Source organism: Miniopterus natalensis, chromosome 11 (assembly GCF_054644295.1).
Source record: "Miniopterus natalensis isolate mMinNat1 chromosome 11, mMinNat1.hap1, whole genome shotgun sequence".
Classification (NCBI taxonomy): domain Eukaryota; kingdom Metazoa; phylum Chordata; class Mammalia; order Chiroptera; family Miniopteridae; genus Miniopterus; species Miniopterus natalensis.
Window position 1 is genome coordinate 40,584,650 of NC_142091.1, and position 27,868 is coordinate 40,612,517.

A 27,868-nucleotide genomic window follows, 5' to 3' on the forward strand; every position below is an offset into this window, starting at 1 on the left:
TTTATGACCTGGTCTGTGCTGTATGGGAAACAGAACAAGTACACATGGACCCTATTTAAAAGGGAGCTTGCTTTCTCATTGGGGACTTTAGATAGCCTGACACAGGAAATGGCTAGAAAATGAGAACAGAGGAACATAATTCATTGCTAAAATGACAGGTTTGGATGGCTGGGGGATGCGAGGGCAGGCTTCCTAGAAGGGTAGGAAGGAGCCGCTGCATGGGGAAACATCAGTGGCTTTTGAGTTTTTCCTTTAGAATATGGTGCCATGAGCCATTCTTTTTTTTTTTTTTTTAAATTGAGGTGAAATTCACATACCATAAAATTAACCATTCACATACACAACTCAGTGGCATTTAGTGCATTCACAATGTTGTATAACCACCATCTCTATGTAGTCCCAAAGCATTTTCATCACCCCAAAGGAAACTTGTTACCCATTAAGCAGTTGCTTCCATTTCCCCCCTCCCCTTCCCCTTGCAGCCACCCATCTGTCTTCTGTCTCTATGAATTTACCTATTCTGGGTATTTCATATGAATGGAATCATAAAATGTATGACCTATTGTGTCTGGCTTCTTTCACTTAGCATATTATTTTGGGAGGTTCATCCATATTAAAGCATGTAGCTTGTAGAACGAAGCAGTACTTTATTCCTTTTTATGGCTAGCTAATATTCCATTGTATGTACTTATCATGGTTTACCCATTCATCTGTTGATGGGCAGTTGTGTTGTTTCAACCTTTTGGCTACTGTCAATAGTGCTGCTATGAACGTGTGTACATGTATTGTTTGAGTACCTGTTTTCAATACTTTTGGGCATATACTAGGAGTAGAATTTCTGCATCATGTGGTAATTCTATGTTTAAGCTTTTGAGGAGCTGCCAAGCTGTTTTCCAAGGTGGTTGAACCATTTTATACTCCTACAAGCAATATACAAGGGGTCCACTTTTTCCATATTCTCACTAACATTTGTTATTTTCTGGTTTTTTAATTATAGCCATCCTAGTGGGTATGAAATGGTATCTCACTGTGGTTTCAATATGCATTTCCCTGATGACTAATGCTGTTGAGCATCTTTTTCTGTGCTGGTTGGCCATTTGTATGTCCTCTATGGAGAAATGTCTGTTCAAGTCCTTTATTCATTTTTAAATTGGGTTTTGTCTTTCTATTGTTGAATTGTATGATGGTTAATTTTATATGTCGACTTGTCTAGACTAAGGCATGCCTAGATAACTGGTAAAACATTATTTCTGGGTGTCTGTGAGGTTGTCTTTGGAAGAGATGAGCATTTGAATTAGTAAACTGAATAAAGAAGATCACCCTCACTAATGCTGGTGGGCATCATCCAATCCGCTGAGGGCTTGAATAGAACAAAGAGAAGAGGAAGGGTGAATTTGCTGTATCTATTGCTCCCTCCTGCATGCCCCATACCAGGACATGTGCCCTGACTCGGAAGTGAGCCAGCAATCTTTTGGTGCACAGGACGATGCCCAACCAACTAAGCCACAATGGCTAGGGCTTGGCTTTTCCTTTTTTAAGTCAAGAGGATGAGTGAGCAATGTGGGAGCCAGCCAGATGTTTTCAACACCTCGAAGGCTAAAGGAACTGGCTTATACTAAAAACTATCATGTCACCTTGCCTGAAACACTGATACATCACTGATTCAAGGACTGAGAATGAATTCCGTGCTCCAGGTGTGGCTTCATGTAAATTGGCAAAAGTGAATAGCCTGGGGAACTTGGAACCTATTTTGGTCAGCCCCCAGGGAGGAAGAATGTAGAGATCACTCTTCAGTGCACTGGTGTTCTTTTTTTTTTTTTTTTTTTAAATATTGTTATTTCAGAGAAAGGAAGGGAGAGGGAGAGAGAGAGAGAAACATCAATGATGAGGCAGTCATTGATCTGCTGCCTCCTGCAGGCCCCTTACTGGGGATGGAGCCCATAAGCCATGCTGGCAGTGCTCCCGTGTTCTCTTGCTGCTCTCTGCCCCCCTCCCCCCCCCTTATTTCTTGCTATGTCTGAGTCTGACATAAGGGAGTAATAATAATCAGCAGTCCTTGAGAAACATTTAGATTAAACCAGCTTGTTTTGAGTTTTGCTCTTTGCTGCATTGTGGGCCATAGAAGAGATTGAAACATAGTTTCTATATTTTTGTGTGGAATTTACAAATCAGATAATTTCTTAACTAGTTAGAAAGGAGCTAAATATAATATATAAAAGGCAGGAATAGTGTGGACTGGAATAATCCAAGAAGACTTTCTGAAGGAAAATGGTACTTGAGTGGCCTCTGAGTACAGAATGAATAGATTAGTGCTTGTTTTCATGCTTCTTTAATAAAGCCCCCCATCCTGTTGTGACCTTTGCTCTTTTGAAGGCCCTTAGGTCTTTATCTGGGCTTCATTTATGGCCTTAGAATATTTTGCTTTTATTACAATCATTTGTGTGTACTGTAGTGGTTAAGAAGACAGACTTTAGAGTCAGACTTTGTGGGTTTTAAATCATGGCTCTACTTACTAGTTGGGTGGCCTAAGGCAAGCTATTTAATTCCTAAAAGCCTTGATTTTTCTATCAATAAAATGGGAATGATACACAGAGTTGTTATGATTAAGAGAGATAATCCATTTAAGGGTCTTGATGCAGTGTCTGGCCCATTGTAATATCCATGAAATGTTAGCTATAATCATTCTAATCATCTTATCCTTTTAGGCCAGCAATGTTCAATAGAACTTTCTGTGATGATGGGATGTTTTATATTTGTACTGTCCAATATAGTAGCCACTAACTAAAATGGTAGTCACTGGGGCTCTGTAGATGTGTTGGAGAGTGGAGCTGATCATGGATGGTCTTGGCGGTGAGGAAAGGAGAGGAGTGAGTTAAAGTGTTTTAAAAGGTAATTTGGCTTCAAAACTTAAACATGGAGCTATCATTTCTAGGCATTTACTCATGAGAATTTAAAATATGTTCACACAAAAACTTGTACATGAATATTCAGAGCAGTATTATTTATAATAGACCAAAAGTGAAAACAATACAAATGTCCATCAGCTGATGAATAAATAAACAAAATGTGACATATCCATATAATGGAATATTATTTAGCCATATAATGGAATGGAGAACTGATACATGCTACAACATGGGGACAAATCTTGAAAACATTATGCTAAGTGAAAATGCCACATGTTATATAATTTCATTTATATGAATGTCCAGAATAGGCAAATTAGTAAAGACAGAAGGTAGATTATTGGTTGGCAGGGGCTGGGGGCTCAGGGTTATGAGGAATGACTGATAATGGGTATGGGGTTTCTTTTAGGTGTGATGAAAATGTTCTGAAATTAGATCATGGTGATTGTTACACAACTTTGTGAGTATACTGAAACCACTGAATTGTACACTTTAAAATGGTGAATTATATGGTAGTAAAACTATATCACAATGAAAACAAAGGTACTTTGGGTTTGCTGAAAACTATTGGTTTTAATACATTTGTAGATAGTTATAATGTATTTACTTTTTCTGATTGGAAGTCTTCTCCCAGGACTTTAGCCTACAAAGTGGGTCCATTCCCAGTTTTAGATGTGAGCCTGAACATGATGTTAGGCATGGGCCTACCAGTGGGTAGGTGGAGAATGCAGCATTGTTCGCTTTGGTTCAAGGGGACTTTTCCTCCTGTTGGCAGGGATTAGCATGGGTGAGTCACTCCCTATAGTCTCAGGGATGTGGGATGTGAAGAATGAGCTGTCATCTCTGTTCTGATGACATCTTGAGTATCACACAGTTGTAGGCCAAATATAGGTGCTGAACCATTTGGCATAAATTCTTTATGGAGAATTCCTTGGGAACGAGCTAAGGACATGGAGAAAGAGAAATAAGCTAAGCCCGTGGGAGCACCCAGGTGAAACTAGGTGAGATGTGACAGTGACAGATATTCTTGTCATCTTTTCACAGGTGAGCAATTGAAAGCTCAAGGGAAGTTGATTTTCCCCCCCACTCTGTATATTGTTGTTGATAGACTACCTTGTGGCTGGTCCATGGACCATGTTCTCAAGGAGTTCCCAAGTACATTTAGGAAGTGAAACAGACATCTAGGATGCCAAAGGTCCAGGGAATGGTTCATATAAGATTTTGCACAGTTACAGGAGCGAGTGATGTCTGTCAGCTTGGTGATAAGAGAGAAAACCTGGGAAGCCAGCCTGAGCCTAGGGGCCAGAGGGTGGGGGCAGGGGATATTGCCCCAGGGAGAGTAAGGCGGGATACATTTTTGTCTTTACACTTCCCCTCCTGTTTCTTTACTTGCTCACTTTTGTTCTACAACAAATAGGTCTTTGAGCATCTGTTCCAAGCATGCCTCAGTGCTGGGCAAAACTGGAGACACATAAATTGTGAGACCTGAGCACTGCCTCTAGAAGTGCTTAATGTGTTGGGGGAGACAGACCTGGAAACAATGGACTATAATGGCATGGATCAGGTGTGTAATAGACAGGGAGGGACTTGGTGTGTAAGACTGCAGACTGACTGACTCTGATTTGGGATTAGATAAGGCCACCCTTAAATAGACATTGAGACAGAGCTTCAGTAGAGGGACCTCTTATGGTCATTGTCAGAAGATGAAGCAGAGGTACAGAATGCTTGTTTTTTGGGTGTAGGCCGCTTTGGGGCCTTTAATTTTGCCTTCAGGTTTGATGAGGGAATAGGGGTCTGTGTCCAGGAATAGCTCTCCCTGCCACCCTTCAAGCAGTGCTGGGCTGACTGCAGAAGGTGCTTCCCTGTTCTGCACTTGTTCCATTGCTGTTTTGGAAAGATGAAGTCTGAGAGGTGCCAGAGCTATGCCAGTTGCTATGGGGCTGGAAACAGGTGAGGCTTCTAGCCCTGCTTGAGTTAAGGAGTGAGGGGTTTGTCCTCTTCAGCCAGCTTAAGGCCTGCCTTTGCTGTGAAACTGGATAAGTAGTCCACACGGCTTGTTTTTCATTCGGGGCTATTTTCAGCCCTGGAGCCCAGCAAGGTGGAATGACTGAGATGCTTTTGTGGGGTTCAAGCTTTTGCCAGATCCTATTTGTCAGGATATGAGCCCAGCCTTTTCCCAGGAGATCAGCTTTTCCAAACAAGCAGTGCTAAAAGTAAGGAGCACTTTCCTTCTCTCTCAATAGGGAGTGTAGAAAATGTGAGGGTTGGTTGGTGTTCAGTTTAATATTCTAACGCAGGCCCTAAGTGGACATGTGGTATAGTTTGGAACATTGCCATATGGTCTCTAAAGAAATTTTGAGGAACTCCTGTGGATCCTTCTTGTATTTTTCTCGTCATTTCGATGGCTAGGCTCTGCTATGGGAAGGGTTCCATAAATGTGTAAATCTGCAGTTGGTCAGGGTCCTTATCTCTTCTGTGCCTGCTTGTTTTTATGGCTAGCCAAGCTGTACTGGCAAGCAACCCATCAGTGGTCCATGTCCAGCAGTCTTCTTGAGAGTTCCCTATTTAGTGAGTGCTTACTGTGTGCCAGGCAGCTATGGTAGGCACCATGTGAGATGCTGAGGTTATACCAGAGATGCCTAATCAAGATTGTTATCTTACCCTAGGGCTTAACATAGTGGTCAACACATAAATAAATATAGATAAGGATAATAAAGTGTGCATAATCTTGAGGAATTACCACCTAATGGAGGAGATAGGTAAACAGATATCACAGGGTAGAAGGTATTAAAGGAGCCATAAAAGCAAGGAGGGGCCCTTTTATTTTGGGATGGGTGTGGTGGGCAGGGACTTTTACTCTGATGCCTTGCGTACCTCAGCTCTTGTTCCTTTCCATACCTGCAGCTCCTCATAGTGCTTTCCCTTACCATCTGACCATGAGTTTTTTTTACTTACTATTTTTTGTTTAAGTATAGTTCACATACAATATTATATTAGTTTCAGGTGTTCAACATAGTGATTCAACATTTATACACATATGATGTGATCGCTAACTAAGTTTAGTAACCATCTCTCACTGTGCAGTTATCACAGTATTATTGACAATATTCCCCTTCACCTTTTCACCCATCCCCTGACCCCCCCCTCCACTCTAGCAACCATAAGTTTTATCTCTGTTTCTATGAGTCTGTCCCCTCTCCCCACCACATATAAGTGAAATTATACGGTATTTGTCTTCCTATTTCTGGCTTATTTCACTGAGCGTAATACCTTTTAGATCCATCAATGTTATCACGAATGGCAAGATTTCTTTTTTTTTTAATGGCTAATATTCCATTGTACATATATACCGCATCTTCTTTATCCATTTATTTATCAATGGATGCCTAGGTGCCTTCCATATCTTAGCTATTGTAAATAATACTGCAATGAACATAGGGGTTCATATATATTTTTGAATTAGTGTTTTTGTTTCCTTCAGATAAATACAGAGAAGTGGAATTGCTAGGCACTATGGTAGCTCTAATTTTAGTTTTTTGAGAAACCTCCATATTGTTTTCCATCGTTGCTACTCCAATTTACATTCCCACCAACAGTGCAGGAGGGTTCCCTTTTCTCTACATTCTGGTCAGCACTTGTTATTTGTTGACTTTTTTGATAATAGCCATTTTGACAGTTGTGAGGTGGTATCTCATTGTGGTTTTGATTTGCATTTCCCTAATGATTAGTGATGTTGAGCATCTTTTCATATGTCTGTTGGCCATCTGTATGTCTTCTCTGAAGAAATGTCTATTCATGTCCTCTGCCCAGTTTTTGATCAGATTATTTTTTTGTTATTGAGTTGTATGAGTTCCTTATATATTTTGGATATTAACCCCTTATCAGGTATATCATTTGCAAATACATTCTCCCACTCAGTAGGTTGTCTTTTCGTGTTGTTTTGACAGTTTTATGAGTCTTATCTTGTTACTGTTTGAGACTAGATGCTCTGTTTTTCCTTGGTCCCTCTTAGATATCTGACCTGGACCATATCACTTACCTTCTCTGGACCTCAGTTGCATTACCTGTAAAATGAAGCTAATGATAGGTATATTACAATCTGAAAGGAGGACCCAATCCAGATGGCAAGCTATGGATATCCACCTAGTTCTCCAAATTCTATGATTTCTGTGATTGTTCCCTTCTGGTCCTAATATAGGATTGGGCTTTGAGTTAAGTTTGTTACAGAGACTGTTGACACCTTAGGTTTCTAAAACTTTTCTCCATCACCCCTGTTAGGTCCAGCAGCACTGACAGAAGCTCTTGGCTTCTCCTGGCCAGTCTCTTGGACTGGATCAGCTTTTCTACCCTGGCAGTAAGGATTTGACTGAGGTTTAAGCTCAAGAGGATATTGTATTTAAATATGTTTTCTAGTATGTTTTCTAGTATGTTTTCTTTCATTATCACCTAGGTCAGCTAGAGGCAGTGGTTTCCTGATTTTGCTTCTGGAGGGCAAGACTTAAGCAATGGAATTAGTACCCCACCCTTAGTACTTTCACCTCTCCAGACATTGGGCCAGAAATCTACAGCTTCGTGAAATACTTCGTTTATGTACAATACCCACTTGAGCGCTAAACTTGTAAAATAATCAACTCTGGTAAGACTTGGCAGTGGTGCAGGGGGTGGAGGATGGGGTGGGGGGAGTTCTTAAGGGACCAAGCAGGAAGTCACAGGAACTCTGAGCTACAGCTAAGTCTACCACTAATCAGACGGTTGTTAATAATAATAATAATAATAGTTATGATAAAAACAAACATATATTGAGTACTTATATGTTAGGTACAATTACATGTTTAACTTATTCTCACAACAACTAATGAGATAGATATTGTTATTCTCATTTTATAAATGAGGACTCTAAGGTTGCATATCTAGTAATTGGTGGAAGTGGGACTCAACCTAATTAGAAATTTTATGTTCTAATTCCAAAGCCTATGTTTTTAACCATTGCACTATGCTCCATCCCTAGTGATCTGGATATAGGCTTCTATTTCTGTGGACCAGGCTACCTCTTTGGGAGGAAGGAGATGTGCTTACAGGCTGTCTCTTCCTCAGCACCTATAAGAGTTATTTATTTTTGTGATGCCTTCTGAGTGCTAGGCACTGTTTAGACAAGGGATACAAAATTTAATTAATATTTTTATTTTTTCAATTAAAAAGGTAGTATAATATAGAATTAAGAGCATTGAGCAAGGTCCAGAATCATGGCTTCATTTCTTACTAGCTTTGTGACCTTGGACAAGTTATTCAACTTCTCTTAAATCAATTTAGATGTTTAAAGCTCTTATAACAGTGCCTGATATAGAATAAGTGCTTAGTAGTGTTAGCTATTATTTATATTATTTCTAAATTGAGGGCTGATAAATTTATGAGGCTGTGGGAATACAGTGGCAAACAAGATAATCTCCATCCTGTCCTTACAGAGTTTAAACGTAGTAAGGAATATATTTATTTATTTATTGTCCATTGAGGCATTTTATTTGCATATATGTATTACATCCTTAGGAAAAGAATCCCAGGATTTTCCCTCCTGTGTGTTTTCATCTTGCTTCTTCATGGTCCATGATGCCTGCAGAGGCTGTCAGCACAATGAAACCAAAGTAACGGGACGGAAGCAAGTTGTTCTGCCATTTTTCTAGACCTTTTAGTTGCACATCAAATCTGGGACTGATTACTCCACACTTGTTCAACCTGCCTGTGAGGTTCACAACAATTTTCCCAGCTCTGTGGTCATCAATAATTTCAAATTTGCCAATGTAACCGTGCTTCATCATCACAGTTAGAAACCAGACGATGACTTTGGAGCACGGCCTAATAAGAACCTGGCATTTGCTTCTCTTTTTTGCATTGTTGATACTCTTCAGAGCATCAACCAGGACATTCATGTGCACCGTTATGGTGGCACGGAAAGATGGCGGAAAGAGGATGGGAGGGGCGAGTACTTGGAGTTTTCGGAAGATACATTTTTAAACAAATGATTAGAAATATGAGCGCTATGAAGAAGTGCAAAGTGCTGTGGGTGCCTGTGCAGAGGGACTGTCAGAGGACTCAGGATTCTCTGAGTAAATGTCAAAGGTGGGACCCAAAGTAGAAAAGGAACAGCACAAACTTTGGGGCCTGACTGGCTGGCTCAAATATTGGCTCTTCCACTTATTAGCTATGCTACTTTGGGCAAGTTACTTTATTGTTCTGTGCCTTTTATCTGAATAACAAGGATAATAATAATATCTGTCTCACAAGGTAGTTATGAGAATTAATGAACAATATTTGTAAAGTGCTTAGGGCAAGGCCTGTCACATAATAAGTATTCTGTGTATATGTTAAATAAAATTAATAGATGAAGCACATTCTTTTTAAAACATAAATCTTGTAAATCCTGATATTCCTCTTTTGTTGTAAATCCTTAATTGATATGTTTATTGATTTTAGAGAGAGAGGAAGGGAGAGAGAAAGAGAAATATCAATGTGAGAGAGAAACATCAATCAGTTGCCTCCTGTATGAGCCCCAACTGGTGATCACTGCAACCTAGGTATGTGCCCTGACTGGGAATCAAACCCACAACCTTTTGGTGTATGGGACTATGCTCCAACCAACTGAGCCACCCAGCCAGAGCTTGGTATTCCTCTTTTTAAAACCTTTCATTAACTTGTGCTGTCTTGTAGGTTAAAGTCCAAGTTCTTTAATATGACACGTAAATAGGGTGATCATATTTTCCTGGGATAGTCCTTGTTTACAACTATTTTTCTGGTTCTCTTTTACTCTCAGAAGTTACCCAGTTTAGACCATAACTTACATGGTGACCCCCCCATATGAAGCTGTTCATGATTTGAACCCCTTCGTATTGCTCCAATCTCATCTTTTGACCTTGTCCCACTAGCACCTTACCTAAGTGTTTTTGTGAGCTCCTTCTCACTTCCCAAAGGCACATCTTTTTTCCCCTTCATTTCTGAGCCTTTGCCTATGCTGTTCCCTCTGCCTGGAATGAACTCTCAATTCCATCTGCATCTTTGTTTCTCTACCACTGCTCTCATGGCATATATGTATTCATTCTTCAAGATATACCTCAGTTATCATCTCTATGAAGACTTGGCCTTGCATGCCTAGCAGGGTTGTTCATTTTCTTTTAATATAACTCTTCATTATGACTCTTATTACCATTGTACTGCAATTGTTTACTTTTATATATTCCTACTAGATTTTGAGTTGCTAGAAGGCAAGGACTAAGTGCTCTTTATTTCATTAAAAAAAGTGTTGAGTTATGGCATACATTCAATAAAATGAATGAAGTGCTTAATGAATTTTTGCGTATGTCTATACCCATGTAACTACCATCCAAATCAAGACAGAGACACATTTTTGTATCTCCAGAGTCCAGCATAGAGGTTGGCAGGCATTTTCTGTAAAGGACCAGATAGTTAATCTTTTAGGCTTAATGGGCCGTATGGTTTTTGTTGAAGCAGGAAAGCAACCATAGAAAGCATGTAAATGAATATACATGGCTGTGTTCTAATAAAACTTTATTTGCAAACACAGGTGTTGGGCTGGATTTGGCCTGAGGGCCACAGTTTGCTGATTCCTTGTCTAGGCAGTGTCTAAGGAAAAAATAGAAATTCAGTAAATGTCTGTTGAATTGTAGACAGAGACCTTGATCTCAGAAACCCCCTTCTTGATTTTCTAGCAGTAGAGCAGCTTGTATCTCCAGAACAGGGCTGTGCAACTTCTTGAAGCTGGTAGCCTTTTCACAAGTTGTTTGTATTCATAAGGGAATACAAATGTCATCCCTTGCAGCACAATTTTGGTGGCCTGTGGTTTCTGGAAACTTAGGGATCCATGAAAGCAATAAAAGCCTGTATTTATATGAATTTCTTGAGGCTTTAAACTGTCTTATTCATTTTGGCCTTAGTGCCTGGCTAGCATAGGGTCTTAATGCTTAGTAAATATTTGTTTTTGAATGAATAAATGAATTTAGGTTGCTTTTAGTATTTCAACAAGCCTAATGGAGATTGTAAATTTACCACAATAAAAGTGTGTTTCTTTTTTTTTGGTTTTGTTTCAGTTATGTCAGTGCTGTGTGGTAACATGAATTTGCTTATGCTGATTGGTGCTTAGACAGTTGATGGCATCATAGGATGGAAACCTATCCAGTTAGTGAATGACCTTGGATACAAGTATAGAGCCAAAACAAGCAACTGGTAGCAGGGCCCTGTGCTTGAATGTCTGCATGTTTACTTTCACTTTCTTGCTTCTTAGCATCAAAGTCAGGATAGTGAGGTGTGTGGATTCACAATATTATTACTAATTAAAAATTTTTAAAAAAATTGATTTGAGAGAGAGAGAGAAATATCAAGTTGTCATTCCACTTATTTATGCATTTATTGGTTGATTCTTGTATGTGCCCTGACCCGAGATCAAACCCACAACCTTGGCTTATTGGGATGATGTTCTAACCAACTGAACTACCTGCCCAGGGCTAAACTTTGATCACTGTATATGGTTGGTTAAAACCTGGGCCAGCATTTTATTTTTAAATTCTTACCTGAGGATATATTCCATTGCTCATTGTTTTTTAGAGAGAGTGGAAGGAAGAGAGAGAGACATCAGTGTGAGAGAGACACATCGATTGGTTGCCTTCCACACACTCCCTGACCAGGGCTGGGGATTGAGTTATGTGTCTTTGGTCAGAATTGAACCCAACACCCTTCAGCCCGAGGGCCGACGCTCTAACCACTGAGCCAAATCTGCTAGGGCTGGATCAGCATTTTGAAAAGAAAAAGTAATGGTAATAAACACAGCTGAAAGTGATGAGTTATTTCTCAATAACTACTCTTTGTTTATAGACAAAATCATTCAAAACATGAGGGGCTGTGAAAATAAAATAAAATGTTGATGAAAAGGATAAGTCCCACTATTTCTGAGTCAGGAATAGGTAGTTAAACTCTGTCATTAACGCTAAATTTTCCCCCCGTAGTGTTGGACTTCTTCACAGGGGCCTTTTACTTATTTTTTTGTCATTTGGGACTGGCAGTTTAGAGACCTAGATCCTACACTGTGGGTACATTTTCAGTGATATCTAGGGCACTTTCCCCTACTCCCACCCTCCTCTGCACTCTTACTCGTGTCGTCGTCCCCCCCCCCCCCCCCGCCGCGCTCGCTCTCTTTCTCTTGCTGCCCAGGCACACAGTGGTTGCCCATTGAGTGAATCTTAATTCCTGCTGCATCTCATGCTTTCATGAATATATATGTGTGTTTGCTGATGATTATAAGGGATTGACAGAAGTTTGGGGTAGGGTGGGGGGGATCGAGTAACTTTGTCAGAAATAAAAGACAAATTGTCTCCTCAGTGGTCCTAATAATGATCATATATACTTTTAGAACATATAAGATTTCAATCCACTATTTTATTTGACCCTCTTTGCTATACTGGGTGGTGGCTCTATTTGCATAAGAGTAATCTCAGAGGTTAACTTCTTTAACGTGTCCTACTGCTATTAAGGCAGCAGAGCTAAGATTTGAAGCCAGGCTCCCTTACTCAGGTTTCTGTATTCCTTCCAGTGCAGCAGTGATTTTTTCAAACTGTTTCCAATTGTTGGAGGGTTTCCCAGAAGTGCCTAGGAGTTTGAGTCATTGGGAAGAGCTCTAGGCTTTTCTCATATGTCTCAACCATAGCCCCTTCACACTTAAGCTAATTTTTAACTTAAAAACGTTAAAAAAATGTTTTTATTGATTTTCTTACATAGAGAGGAAGGGAGAAGGAGAGAGACATCAGTGTGAGAGAGAAACATCCATTGGTTGTCTCCCTCATGCACCCCGACCGGGCATCGAAACCACAACCTGGGTATGTGCTTTGACTGAGAATTCAACTAGTGACCTTTCAGTGCATGGGACAATGCTCAATCAACTGAGCCACACTGGCCAGGGCAAAAATAACCTTTTTTATTGTGGAAAATTTTAAACATTTTTATGACTAGAGAGGGCAATATAATGAACCCCCATGTCAATGTAAGAATATCCAAACAGAAAAATTTTATAAGAATTTATTACTTTATTTGAGTCAAATAGAGGACATTCCTGGAAGCAAGATCTCAACAGATTAAAAAATGCTCTGGAGAAGGACAGCTTTGCAGTTCCTTTTAAAGCAAGGCTGGGATTAGATTACAGGATAGTTAAGATTATTTGCCCTCTTGAGGGTGTATAGCTTTGAGGGGTATTACTTCTGGCATTTCAAAGGTGTGTTAACCTAGATGCATAATAACAATGGACAGGGCTTGCTTACAAACCTTTCAGCAAAGAAGTATAGGTCTGAGCCTACCTGCCATGACCTTCCCAGTTAGGAATTTATAAACATAGTATATATTTCTAAAACAACTGTATTTGAAATCATAACCAAAACATCATTATCATGCCTAAAAATATAATAATAATCCCTTAATAGCAATTAACCAGTGTTTAAATTTCACATAATGACTCAGAAAAAAATTTTAAGTTGATTTGTTTATATCAAGATCCAAAAAAAGTCTATACATTAGTTGATGTAAATCTTAAGTCTCTTCTAATAACTTACACCCTCTTTTTTTTCTTTTCCTTGCAATTTTATGTTGAAGAAACTGGGTCATTTGTCCTGAAGAGTTTCTCAATCTGGATTTTGTTGATTACCTCTCTATGGTGGCATTTAACATGTTCCTATGTCATCTATATTTTCTGTAAATTGGTACTTGGGTCTAGAAGCTTGATCAGCTTCAGGTTTAACCGCTGTTTTTTTCTTTTTTGAAAGGATGTCCAACTATATCTGATTTTCTCTCTTTTCATATTTTTAAGATTGATGAGTGGATTTAGATGTTGTCAACCTGATCTATTCATTAAAATATTTCCCATCAGCTTTTTGCCTAATTATTTTTAGAAGCCATTGATGTTTCTGTTATTTCATTGGAGACCTAATTATATATTTAGACTCCTAATTAGATTTTATTTGAACTGCATTTGAAAAAGAGGGTTAAAAATAAAGTTTGAAAGCTATTTGATTGTAGCAGTTCTCCAAGAGCACCAATTACTACAGGAACCAGGAAGTGTTAAGTGGTGACAGTGACTCTGATGAACATGTAAGACTTTTTAAACCTGTGTTTCCTCATGTGTGTTGCTTTTGGCCTACATTCTTTCCCAACACAACAGTTAAGCCCTTACAACACCAAGGGCCCATATTTTTTAACTTCTGAAGGCCTGAGATGGATGGATTTTTTACCCTAGAGCCAGGCCTGGGGGAGGGAGCCCTAAGGGGTAGAGTAAGAGTTCTGCTTTAATGAGCAGAGGAAGTGGTTAAGTCCCTGGGGCCTACGCAGCTGAAAAGTGGCCTTGAGAGCATCTAAGACTAGACACTCCCAACTGAGGATGAGAGGACCAGTCCCTTACTCCTTAGGGGACTCCTTAGTCTATACAAAGGGTCTGGCTGGTTGGGCTTCAGTTGTGTCACATCTGACATGTTCCAGGCCTAGTAGCTGTGTTTAGGCCTGACTCTTAGGAATCCTAAACTGATAACCTTAGGACAGTTTGAAGGTTCCTTGTTTTGGCTCTGTTCTAAGGAAGGCCAAGGGTAGGAACCTCTTAGCAATAGATTTGGCTGATCCAAGGCCGGCAATACCTTATGTCATCTGGTCAAGAAAAGAGCTTCTGTGGAGCACTTGGTGTTCTCTAGCCTTTATGGAGGTCACAGGCAGACGGGGCAGGGGAGCAAGGCCTTAATTAGCTAGGAACTGCTGGAGCAAAGCCACTTGTCAGTGTCTTAGCTCCTCAGTGGGACTGGCTCCTTCTCCTATTGACAGTGCAAATACTCCCTCCTTTTATAGCTTTTAGGTCTCTGAGAGATTATTCTTCTTTTGTGAGTTTTAAGACACTAATATGCAGTGTGGTTCAAGTCTGATTTTAAAAGCCAGATAGGAGGAATGACAAAAATTCTTTCTGTCTGTGCAGTGATTTTTAACCACTCAAGCACATTTTATTTCATTTGTTCCAAACCAATGGTTCTGTGAGTTGCAGATGAAATTGAAGCCCAGAAAGGAGAAGTATTTAACTGAGATTATAGCTGTAAGACTCTGGATTCCCAGACTAGTGCTCTTTTTTTCTTTTACCGATACGTGTAGCACAAGGGGAAAGAAGGAGGATGGTGAATAAAACCGAATAACTTTTATGTGCCAGGCAATGCTATGTATAAGGGATACAAGGAAGTGTAAGATTTAGTAATCTCTGCCCTCATAGCACTCACGATTTGGTGATGCTCACTGCTATGATAGAAAATGGGAACATAAAATATATATAGAGATAGAGCGCATTGAAAGCTCAGAGGGATCTCCTAATCATTGGTGGTAGGGGAAGTTGTCAGGGAAGCTTCCCAGAGAAGTTGGTACCTTGGCTAGTGTAATGATAAAGAACATGGGCCCTGGTGTCAGTTGTCCTGGGTCCCATCAGTGGCTAGTAGTACTTTGAGCAAGTTATTTAACCTCTCTGAGCCTGCTTTCTTATCTGTAACATGTAGATAATCATATTATCTACCTCATTCAGGTTGTTGTGAAGATTAAGATGAAATAATCCTTGTTGAACATTTAGCAGATCACCTGACACATAATAAGCTCTCATTAATTATTAACCATTATAATTATCATTGTCTAACCTGTGTTCCTCCCATATTCAGCTAAAGTGGGGACAAATGAAGCCACACTTTCTTAGGACCTCTTATCAATAAAGTAGGAGTTAATTTAAGTAACTTCAAAATATTCCTTTCAGGCCTAAGATTTTGTCAAAGTTAAACTGCCAAGGTAATTGTTTCCAGGAGGGCAGCTGTCAGGTAACTTTGTCTTTGGTGGCAACCCACCCTGGCTTGTGCTCCCTAAAGCCATCTCTGGTCAGCTCTGGGAAATGCTATATCTAATAAAGACCTCTCTTTCCTCTGTTTCATTGGATAGGCTGGAAGCTGGCTGCCTGTAGAAACTGGCCTATTCCTCCAGAGTTTGTGTTCTTCATCACTAGACCAGCTGAGGTCGCCAGCTTTTCTGGGAAGTCATTTGACAACTTCCCATTCTGTCAATTGCTCTGATCTATCCCAAGTCCCCATTCCCTATATCATACCAGTGAGTATCACCAAATTGAGTGCCATGAGGACAGAGATTACTAAATCTTACACTTCCTTGTATCTCTTGTACCTAGCTTGCATCTGCAGCTCTGTAAACATTTTTTTAGAATAAACAACTGTCAAGGAATATAATATGATGATAGAAAGACACAGGCTTTAAAGTCAAACAGATTTAGATCTGAATCTAGGCTAATCTTCCCCAAGTTTATTGTGATGGAGAAGTAATATAATTTTAGTAGTATAAGTAGTTTAGGCATTCTCTCTCCTAGTTTAGGGTTCTGTCCATTTGGTGTAACTGTGGAATAACATTACCTTTATACATTCGTACAATGCACTGTTTATTTAATTAATTAATTTTAAAAAATATGTTTTTGTTGTTTTCAGACAGAGGAAGGGAGAGGGAGAGAGAAATAAGAAACATCAATAATGAGGGAGTCATTGATCAGCTGCCTCCTGCACGCCCCCTGCTGGGGATCCAGCCTGCAACCTGGGCTTGTGCCCTGATCAGGAATCAAACAACAATCTCCTGGATCATTGGTCAATGCTCAGCTGCTGAGCCCTGCCCTGCCCTGCCAGATATCTTCTTTCATGGAGGAAGTGGGTGGCTTTTGACCTTTTGGATAGGGGAAGCAGAAATGAGTAGAGTTGTTTAGATATTTAGCTAAGGTGTTAAACAGTAAGGTGGGATTTTGGAGAACTCTTCATATTGCCCAGTGGTTGCACAGTTTTTGGTATCAGAGACCTACATTTTACTTGGCATGAGAATACTTAAGCCACCTGAATGAACTGGGAATAGGTATGTGAGCCTTCTCATTTCTGTGCCAAGAAGGCTATCTTCACACTGTCACCTGGCCCCCTTGGAGAGGTTGATTTCTATGATATGCAGTTCTTTTTTTTTTTTTAATATATCTTTATTGATTACAGAGAGAGGAAAGGAGTGGGAGAGAGAGAGAAACATCAATGATGAGAGTCATTGATCGAGCCCACAACCGGGCATGTGCCCTCAACGGGAATCGAACCCCGATTGCCTGGATCCTAGGTCTACGCTCAACTGCTGAGCCATGCCCGGTCGGGCTATGATATGCAGTTCTTTCAGGCTGTTATAGTTTCCTTCCCCCCCAGTACACAATCCCAGGCTCTGGAAAGATTTATATATTTTTAATGATCACATTTATTTCACTGCCTTTTATATAACATCTTCAGTCACCTCTTTGTAGTTTGTTCTTAAGCCTTACTTTGCTCCTAAAAAGCAAGTGAATCTAAGCAATCAGAAAACATAAAGGCAACTAAAATTTTATATAACCTTCTACACCTTTTAAGTTAGGGAAAAATTTTAGCAGAAAAACCTTCACACAGATGAGTTAGGGCAGTTGCAGAAACGTTTTGTTTGGTAGTTAGAATGTTATTTCCAAAATGCTGATCTGAGATCCAGTTTTTAGCTCACTGCATCGATACCTTCGAGTAAGTTTAATATGCTTTTAAGGAAAAAGGTGGTTAAGATTTAGAAGAATTCCATTTCATCTATATATACTTCTTTGAGAAATAAAATGGCAGCTATCTAACTTTATCCAATAGATCGGCATACATTTTAACATATATTTTATATTTTTAAAAAATCAGATGTGCTCAGCTGGCGTGGCTCAATTCCTGGTTAAGGCACGTGCCCGGGTTGTGGGCTTGATCTCCAGCAGGAGGTGTGTAGGAGGCAGCCCATCAACGACTCTCTCATCATTGATGTTTCTATCTCTCTCTCTCCCTCTCCCTTCCTCTCTCTCTGAAATCAATAAAAATATATTAAAAAAAATAAAATAAAATAAGTGTTCTTTAGAACACCACTGTCATATGAAAAGACAGTAGCTATTACTCTGTAAAACACCTTTGAGATCAACTTTGGGAAAGTTAGGAATCAGTCTTTAGTATAAGGAAAGATATGCAGGGTTTCCTACATTTTTTTGATCATGGAATATTATTTCCCCTCAAAAGAACACCTGTTTACATTTTATGATATGTGTTCTATGGAACATAATTAGGTAAAAGAGCACAATGTGGCTCCCTACTTTTCTGTTAGTAGGGCTTGGAGAAGTAGTATAGCAAACTGTCCTTTGGCTGGCAAGGTACCTCCAGATGACTCTTCTTTTCACAGACTGAGTTTTTGCTGCAGAAAGTTGGAGATCTTGGTTAATCCAAAAGTCCCTGGTTATGCCCCAGACTCAATGGTAGGAGATTAAGCTAATTGCGCCTCTGTTGTTGGCCTAGTCTTCTGTTTCTGAATGGGGAGGTAAATACCCGGCTTTGAGTGAATAACACTCAGTTCAATCATAGAACTCTCTGTCTGCACTCTTGTTTGTTGCAGCTAGTCCAGAAATGGGTGGGAGTGTAGCCTGGGAGCCATTGCATTCAATATTTCTGTCTTATGGAGTTTTGGGTTCAAGTCCTCACTCTGCTTTGAGTGAAGTACTTTTACCTTCTCAACTCTGTTTTTTCATTTAAAGAGGAAGAAGTTGGGCTAGATTGATTGCATTCATTAAATATTTATTAAACCTTTACTATGATCCAGTCACTGTTCTAGGATAATGGGGATGTAGTGATGGAAAACCAGACACTACTTCATGGAACTTAATGTAGTAGAGATGATTAGATGATATGAGTATGGAAGTGCATATTACAGATTAAGATGTTAGTAATTAAGGAAAGGCAGATATCTGTATGAGTCATTATAGTCTGGCAGGCTTCCTGGAGATGGTGTGACTTAATTGGTCTCTAAAACTCTTTTTAAGGTTTCTATACTGCAGAAACTCAGGAGGCTTGAATTGTGAAAGTAACCTGAGCGCAGGCATAAGTGAGCATAGACAATAGAATGCTCAAGATAAGCACCTATGGCAGTCTGCTAAGGGGCTATTTTGGTAGCACTACCAGGGAGAATTTGTAGCTAAGGACAGGGAGGCACTGGGCAGAGGGGGTAGAGTGAAAGATTCACAAGTGATGAAGTCAGAAATGAAAGGATTGGGAGCTGGTGAGTTGTAAAATGTGAAATGGGTTAGAACAACAGTTTATATCTTAGGCTATGAATGACAGAGGGACTTGAAACCTCAATATGTTTATATATAATTTACTAAATTCTTACCATGTGCCAGGCACTGTTCTTAGCATCTTTAATGCTAAACTTATTTAATTCTTTTTAAAGATTATTTAATTCTTATTATTAACATATTTAATCTTTATACCAATCCTAAGAGAGTAGGTACTATTATTTCTCTATTTTACAGGTGAGAAAACTGAGGCCCAGAGAACTGAACTAACTTGCTCAAACTCATATGGTTAATAAATAGTGGGATTCAGGCCTGGCTGATATGTTTCCAGAGTCCTTGTTCTCAATCACCATGCTATACAGTTTTAGTTAGTGAGAAGACAGCATAGATTTCTGACTGAAGTAACTTGTTGCAAGTAGTATGGTACAGTGCAGTTTCCAAAGGCAGGGAATTGAAGGCAACAAGACAAGCCACAGGTTGTTGTAGTAATCATACCAATGACTTTTGAAGGTGTGTAAAGGTCTTGAAGTTATTTCACAAATTACTTCTTGAATTGGACCTCACAGTTTCCAGTCCTACTATAATCACAGCCCATTTTAGAAATTATTTTCCAGAGAATTTTAATGTACAGGACATTCTCCTATTCCTATTGAACAGGCTGTTCCTGACAGAGGGGCCCCAGGAATCAGGTCAGGAATACCTCCTCTGGGGTCAGAGTCCAAGCAGCATCTGGAATCATTTGTAAGAGGGGAAGTTGAATTTATTAAGACTTCCTATTGCCATTAGAGTTTGTGTTCCTGATATGGGGTGGCAGGGGAGTATCCCCTGTCACAATTGATAGTCTGGTTGCTCATCTTGAGAGACTGGGCCAGTGGCCAAGGGTACAGAGATATGACAGACATAGTCCCTGACCTTGAGCAATTAGAAGATTACAGAGAAGACAAGCACACAAACAAGTGTTCTCAATATAGTGTCACAAGTGCTACAGTAGAGGGACATAGAAAATGTACTGGGAGAAAAAGGAAGGAGGGTCTAAATGCTTAGCAAGAGAGAGTCAGGGAAGGCTTCAAAGATGTTTAAGCTGGATCTTTAAGGATGACCAGATGTGTGCTAGGCAGAGAGGGCCCTGGAATGCATTCTAGGTAGTATGAGTGTGGACGTGCGTGGCATAGTCAGGGAATGGTGAGTTGTTCCTTGTGCTGGACTGTTGCGATGTTTGGGAGGGAGCCTGAATGGTAAAGAGCTTAAATCCTATTGGAGTTGAGCTTTACTGAGATATTTAAGATGGAGTGACATGATCAGAGTGGTGTTTTAGAAAGATCTCTCTGATGTCTGTGCTTAGGAGTCTTAGAATGGATAGATTAAAACTAGAGGTAGGGAAGCCAGCTAATAGACCTGCATTAGCAAGTGATAAAGCTGAAACAAGGCCAGTGGTCATGCGGGTTGATTTAAATTCTGTGACTGAAGGGTGAAGGATGAAGTGTTAGGTAACTGGGTATTACTGTGACTCTATTAACACATGGAATACAGGCTGGAGATCTGGTTGGGGGAGGTTAATGTTGGTTTGAAGATGCCTGTGGATGACATAGTAGAAAATATTTGGTACTTGGGGGAGAAGAAATAATTTTTGAAGCTCCCGAGAGAGGTAGGAACATAGATGTGGGAATGATGACATCTAAATAAGAGTGGAAACCATAGAAATAGATGAGAAATCACCTGAGTAAAATCCATAAAATGGAGAAAGGAAGGAGGTTGAGGATAGAGCCCAGAGGAGCTATGATATATGTAGACAGTAAACTTACGGAAGGAATCTGAGAAGGAATAATTAGAGAGGTAGGAGAAAGTACTATCTGGGGCCCCAGGAATGAGACGGTAAGTGTCTATTGCATCAGACAACAATCAGGGTGAACGATGAAATGAGGCTACTGAGTCATTGATGACCTGGTGATGTCAGTTTCAGAGGAGGGGTGGGGACAGAAGTCTGCTATGGCTTAGGGAGTGTGAGGTGAGGACGAAGATTCAGTAAGTATAGACTTCTCTTCTGAAAAATATAATGGTAAGAAAGGAAAGAAGGTAATATTTTGAAGAGGAACCAGGGGAAGTAGCTTCAAAGATTTTGTTTTTTCCAAGTTGGGAGAGTGGAGTGGTATATGTTGAGGGAGGAGAGAGAGAAATGTAGTCAGTTAAGGTGCCATGCCTCTCTGAGAACTCCAGATTATTGTGAAAGCCCTGACCTGTAGTGCTGTGCTGAAGCTGTAGTCACAGAAAGAGCGTGGGGTAGATGGGAGAGACTGACATTAATAATAATCAGTGATAGCAACATATATTGAGTAACCTCTGTATGCTAAGAGTTTTTCTTCATATATCTAAACACATCAGACACAATTTTAATGTTCATCACAACTCCCGGAAGTAAGAATTGCCACCATTTTCCAGATACAGACACAGACAAGTTAAGAAACACACAACTAGTTAATATTAGAGCCAAAGTTTCAGTCCAGGTCTGAAACTACAAGACATTCTCTTTCTATTCCACAGTATTGTCTTTTCCCTTAGGAGCTCAATGTTGAGACTCTAGAAAAGGCTGTGGAAGAGTAATGGACGGCCCAGAGGGACACAAGTAGAGTTCTGGAACTGGTCCTAGCCTGGAGGGAACATGACGATCTCTGGGATGAAGGAGAAAGGTCTTGCTCTGGCTTTGCTCTGCCTTTTCTCTGCTTAGTCAGTGGCTCTGGTGACTGCAGGCTTTCACTTTATTTTTCTCCATTTCTCTGTGACTTCCTACCAGGTCTCTGAGGTCCCAGCTGCTGCCTTTTAGTGACTGTTTACAGAGAAAAAAAGAATCAACCTCTAAGCCCAAAGGTACTTATTCTTTTTAACAAGCTACCTATGAGGAATTGTTGAGCTGTAGGATGGCACTGTCTTTGGCACAGGGCACATAGTAGGCTTCTTCTTGAGAAGTATTTTTATTTGAATTGAATAATTTGGATCAGTGGCAAGAGCAAGACACTAAAAATTAGAAGACATGATTTCCATTCTAAGTGATTTATTAGGTTACCTCAGGCAAGTCACTTTTCTCTTGCATATTTACTTGGCATAAGGTAGGGACTGTGTTTTACTCATCTCTGTACCCCATGTACCTGGGACATGGCCTGACTGAATAGGTGTCCTGAATAAATTTATTATGGAGTAAGTTAATCTGCTCATCTGTTAAATGAGGGAATTGGGTCTTTTGATTTCTAAAAGTCATTCCAATTCTGAAGGCATTGTTCTATGAGGATTTATAGGCTTTAATTATGAAATAATAAGTACTGTCATTAATTTAGCACCTACTGTTTGTCAGGCACTGTGTAAGGCTCCTTACATATTTACTTAGATGATTTCTTTTTTACATAAATTAACTAATTTATTATAGGTTAACAGTGTTTCAAATTGTGGAATTTCTACTGGTCTTTCAGTTCCTTCAATCTTCTGATGGCAGACTTTACTGTGAGGGCAGAAGTGGTGTTGTAGGTTCAGGTACCATCGGCTACTGTTTTCATGCAGGAACCGCAGTGCCAGATCCCACAGCTCTTCTTTTCATCTGGTTTTGCCACAGAAGGAGCAAGTGTACTTGGTGTGCTGACTGATTCAATTTTCTTCACTATTTCTTGAGGGAGGCACCATATGGATCACATATTTATGATGATTCGTACCTTCTTGGTGTTTTTAGCCAAGTTGCTGCAAACTAGGTTGGAACCCAGAGGGATGATGATTTTTTTTAATTTAAAATTTTACCTGTGTCCTTTCAAAATATTATGGTCCCTTGGGGAATAGAAGACAGTACCTGTGCCCGTTTACTCCTGTGGCACTGGTGCTAAACATAGTCCTGGGTGTGTAATGGATGCTCAGTAAGTATTTATTGAACAAATGAATGAATGGGTATCTTGTCAATACAACTATCCTAACATAGGTAATGTTAGTCCCGTCCTACAGATAAGAAAGATGAGGTTCAAAGGCCATAGAACTAGTAAGTGGCTAAGATGGAGGATTCAAACCCAGTCCTAACTCTAAAATTGGTGCCTTTACCACTTAACACCACAATGCCTTCACTTATCTGATTTTTTAATTGAAAATTTGAAAGGAAAGAAGAGAGAGAATTGAGGGATTAGGGTGGGGTTTGAGGTTGGGCACTGAAGTTTAAGTATACATGGTAAGTGTACATAGTTGGCAAGTATCTCTAGCACCTTAAGAAACACAAAGGGGTTATAATAGCAGTTACTATTCATTGGATACTTAATTTATTGAGTAATAAATAAGTGACATTTATTTACTTTTATTTTTTAATTTTTTAATATATCTTTATTGATTTCAAAGAGAGGAAAGGAGAAGGAGAGAGAGAGATAGAAACATCAGTGATGAGAGAATCATTGATCGAGCCCGCAACCTGGGCATGTGCCCTGACCCAGAATCGAACCCTGATTGCCTGGATCCCAGGTCGACGCTCAACCACTGAGCCATGCCCGGCCGGGCTAAATAAGTGACATTTAAAAGCCACTTTCATAGTTTAAAAAAATTTTTTTATTTATATTTATTGATTTCAAAGAGAGGAAGGGAGAAGAGAGAGAGATAGAAACATCAATGATGAGAGGGTTGTCATTGATCGACTGCCTCCTGCACATCCCCAACTGGGGATCAAGTCCACAACCCGGGCATGTGCCCTGACCAGGAATTGAACTGCAATCTACTGGATCCTAGGTCGATGCTCAACTGCTTGTTTACTTTCCTTTACAACCTTGTAAGATATCACTATTATTTCATTTTACCAATGAGGAAAGTGATTTGCTCAAGATTAGATGGCTAGAAATTTATAAAGCCTAGATCTATTCCACTTAATACATGCCAAGCAAGCCCAAATAAAATATAGAATGACAGAGCCTAAATATTATTGCTTTGCTGCTGAATAGAGTATGTAAAATAAGGCCTAGAAACCAGAAGAAGGGCAAAATCTGAGTCTCCTGAATTGGGCATTGTTCATTCAATCACATGGAAACACATTGATATTTGTGAGGCTGCTGCAGCTGGAAACCTAAAACATCTGGAACAAGACCTTTGTGTGAGATCTTATGTGCACCACTTGATGTACCCCTTGGCTTGTATACACAGAAAGTCAGAAGAATTTGTGATGATTTGGAAATTTTTCTCCCCCACTCTCCAGGAAAGACCTTCTTTACCTAGTTTGGAATAACATTGGGGTTGCTTTAGGTCAGTTGCTTCACATCACTCTTCTTTCCTGAGGTTTAATGTCAGCCAAGGTCAGTGTACAAGTCATCTCCAGGGTATACTTAGTGTGACTTTCTCTGTGGTATGGTGATTGGGAGGGCCCAAGTCAGAGCTGTTCCCAAAGTCAAATGAGGTTGGAGTCAGAGACAGTGTCAGGGTAAAATGAGGCTGGGTTCAAATGCCATCCTAACAGGTATGTCATTCTGTCAGAAGAGAAGGTAAAGGAGAATAAGATCAGGACCCAGCCCCTCAGCTGGCTGGGATATAGTATATCTCCTAAGTTTCAGGTACCAATATCTTTTTTCCATTTTTTTTTATTGTGGTAAAATACGTATAACATAAAATTTGCCATTGTAAACCCCCCCCTTTTTTTAAAAGTATATATTGATTTCAGAGAGAGAAAGAGAGAGGGAGAGAGAGAAATAGAAACATCAATGATGAGAAAGTCATTGATTGGCTGCCTCTTGCACAACCCCTGTTGGGGATCAAGCCCACAAACCCGGGCATGTGTCCTGACCGGGAATCGAACCATGATCTCCTGGGTCATAGGTCGATGCTCCACCTCTGAGCCATGCCCAGTCGAGCTGTAACCCATTTTTAAGTGCACAGTTCAGTAGTATTAAATACATTCATAATGTGCAGCCATTCCACTACCACCCATCTCTGTAATTCTTTTCATTTTATAAAATTGAAACTCTATACCCATCTAGACAATAAACCTCCCATTTTCCTTTCCCCCCAGTCCCTGGCAACCACTGTTCTACTTTCTGCCTCTATGATTCTGACTACTCTAAAACCTAGGTACCGGTAACTTTGGAGTGAGAGGCCTGGTGAAGCCCTGGGCTTAAAAGAGACCCAAACAGAGGAAGCAGAAGCAGATGTAAGTAATATGACAAAGTAGAAGAGGAGGAGGTAGAAAAAAGTCATCCTGTAATGTAATATGGTCAGTGACATATGCAGAGAATAGTGAATAGTGAACTGGATCAGCGTGTTCCTGAGGGTATAATGAGACTGGGATAAGAGCTGTTTCCAGGGAATAATAAAAAAGGACAAGAACTTTTCCAGGGTAAGGTAAGCCTGGGAGGGAAGAGTCTGGGGGTGACAACATCATTCCCAGGGTGAGAGAAAGAAAATAGCATGTTTGAGCAGTCACTTGTACCAAGGGAAACATAGTGAGAGGAAGGAATTTTAGGGCAACATGCTTAGGGGATGAGGCTAGGGAAACAGTAAGTGCCTGATTATAGAGAGCTCATATGTCATGTTAAGGATTTGAGACTTTATTCTTTGGGCAATTCAGAGCCACTGAAAAGTTTTAAATAAGGGATAGACATAGTGAAATTTGCTTCTGGTCTCTATGCCCTGTGTTCCCAGGGGAGATGAGGTCAGAGAAGGCTAGAAAAGAGTATGGCAGCCTGGGGACTCAAGGCAGACATTTGCCAAAGCTGCAAGTATCTGCCATATCAGTCTGAGCAGAGATGCCTGAAGGGTAGGTGGAGCCTGACTTCAGTGAAATCACAGAGGCTTTCATGGACCTTGTCAAAAACTAAGAACCTTGGTGGTTGCCCAGCATTGTGAATGTAATAAATGCCACTGAATTGTTTATTTTAAAAAAACCTGTTTTTATTGTTTTTTTTTTTTTTTTTTTAGAGATAGAGAGAGAGATAGAAACATAGATGAGAGAAAACTTCATCGATTGGCTGCCTCCTGTGTGTCTTCCACTGGGCATTGAGCCCACAACCCAGGCACGTGCCCTGACTGGGAATCGAACTGGTGACCTCTTGGTTCCTGAGTTGATGCTCAACCACTGAACAACATCAGCTTGTGAATTGTTTTCTTTAAAATGGTTAATTTTGTGAATTTTACCTCAATAAGACAAGCTTAAAAACAAAATCAAATAAAACTAGGAACCTCATCCTGCCTCAGTCTTTGTAGGACTTGGCCTGGGGTTCTGTTACTGCCTTTTTTCTGCAGGGGCCTGGCTTATTAGTGGTGGCATTGGGGAGTCAAGGATGGAACTTGGCATAGCAGCAGGGATGTGAGCCCAAAGCTCTCTCCTTTTTTTGTCCATCCATCCTGTTGGCTGCCAGAGTCATCATTACAACAATTCAATCTAACCATGGCCCTTCCCCACTCAGAAGTCTCTGTTGCTTTCCCATTCCCTACAAATGATAAAATCTAGGCTTCTGATTGAATCTGGTGTTTGTGGCATTCCTTGATCTGGCTACTGCACATTTTCTTTCCAGGAAATCTCTCTTTTCTTTAAATTAAAAAAAAAAAAAAAATCTTTATAGATTTCAGAGAGAGGAAGGGAGATGGAGAGAGAGAGATAGAAGCATCAATGATGAGAGAGTCATTGATCGGCTGCCTCCTACATGCCCCTGACTGGGGATCAAGCCCGCAACCCAAGCATGTGCCCCGACCAGGAATCGAACCCCGATCGCCTGGATCCTAGGTCGATGCTTAACCGCTGAGCCATGCCCGGCTGGGCTTTTTAAAAAAGTAAAAAAAAAATTATTTTCTTTTGTATTGATTGGGGTGACATTGGTTAATAAAACTATATAGGTTTCAGGTGTACAGTTCTATAATACATCATCTGTGTATTGTATTGTGTGTTCACCACCCCAAGTCAAGTCTCCTTTTATCACCATTTATTCTCCCTAAACCCTCTTCTACCTACTCCCACTCTCTCTCTCTGTTTTTATTCATGCTTTCCATTTGCTTGGAATGTTTTCCTACCTTTTCTATCTGGTAAACTCCTCATCCTTCCATACTGAGCTCCAGTGTCACCACCTTTTTGAAGCCTTCTTTAGTCTGCCTGCCCACAGGCAGGTGGTCCATTCCGCTGTTATTCTCCTATGATACTATATATGTCTCTCTGATCATTATCTCACTGCATTGTGATGGCTCTGTGTGATTGCTACACAGATTGGGAGTATTTTTAAAAAGGGGCCTACTTTTTTTTCTTCTGTAGTCCTGGTCCAGTATTGCAAAGAGACAGCTCTCACTGGTTTTTCTTTTTGGAGTAACTCTTATTTCTACACTATAAATACCCAGTCACAAAAGGCAAATAATAGGCTCTGTTGGTATTGGCCAATGTAGTGAGGCTAACAGGGGCATCAATTCATAGCAGTCTTGCCCTTCTTTTCTTTTCTTTGTACCCTAGCCAGAAGTTCCACTGAGCAATAACTGCAAACCTCAGGGTAGCTGGGCTTGGGAATAAGTTCTTTGTTAAATAAGACAAATAATAATAATAAAGAATATCTGAAGTGAGTATAGCATGGACTGTTAGTTGTCTTTGCCAATATTGACTCTCATTCTTCCTTTAATGATGGAACACCTAAGTTTTCATGGGGCACATAGCCACCTGACCTCCTTTGCAACCAAGTGTGGCCACAAATCTAAGTTCTAACCAGTGGGATCTAAGTGAAAGTGGTGTGTCTACCACTTCTGGGTCATGTGCATAAAAGAGTGGTTAAGTGCTTTTCTTGCCCTTTTCTCCTTCCTGCTGGCGGGG

The 27,868-nt window shown here is 40.1% G+C and overlaps 1 protein-coding gene and 1 pseudogene across 2 annotated transcripts in view; one reads left to right on the top strand and one right to left on the bottom strand.

Annotated features, from left to right (window-relative positions):
* LOC107544173 (stromal interaction molecule 1) overlaps positions 1-27,868 on the top strand; it is a 167,805-nt gene that overhangs the window by 21,876 nt on the left and 118,061 nt on the right. The window lies entirely within an intron of this gene.
* Positions 8,486-8,830, bottom strand: LOC148091982 (small ribosomal subunit protein uS8 pseudogene; annotated as a pseudogene).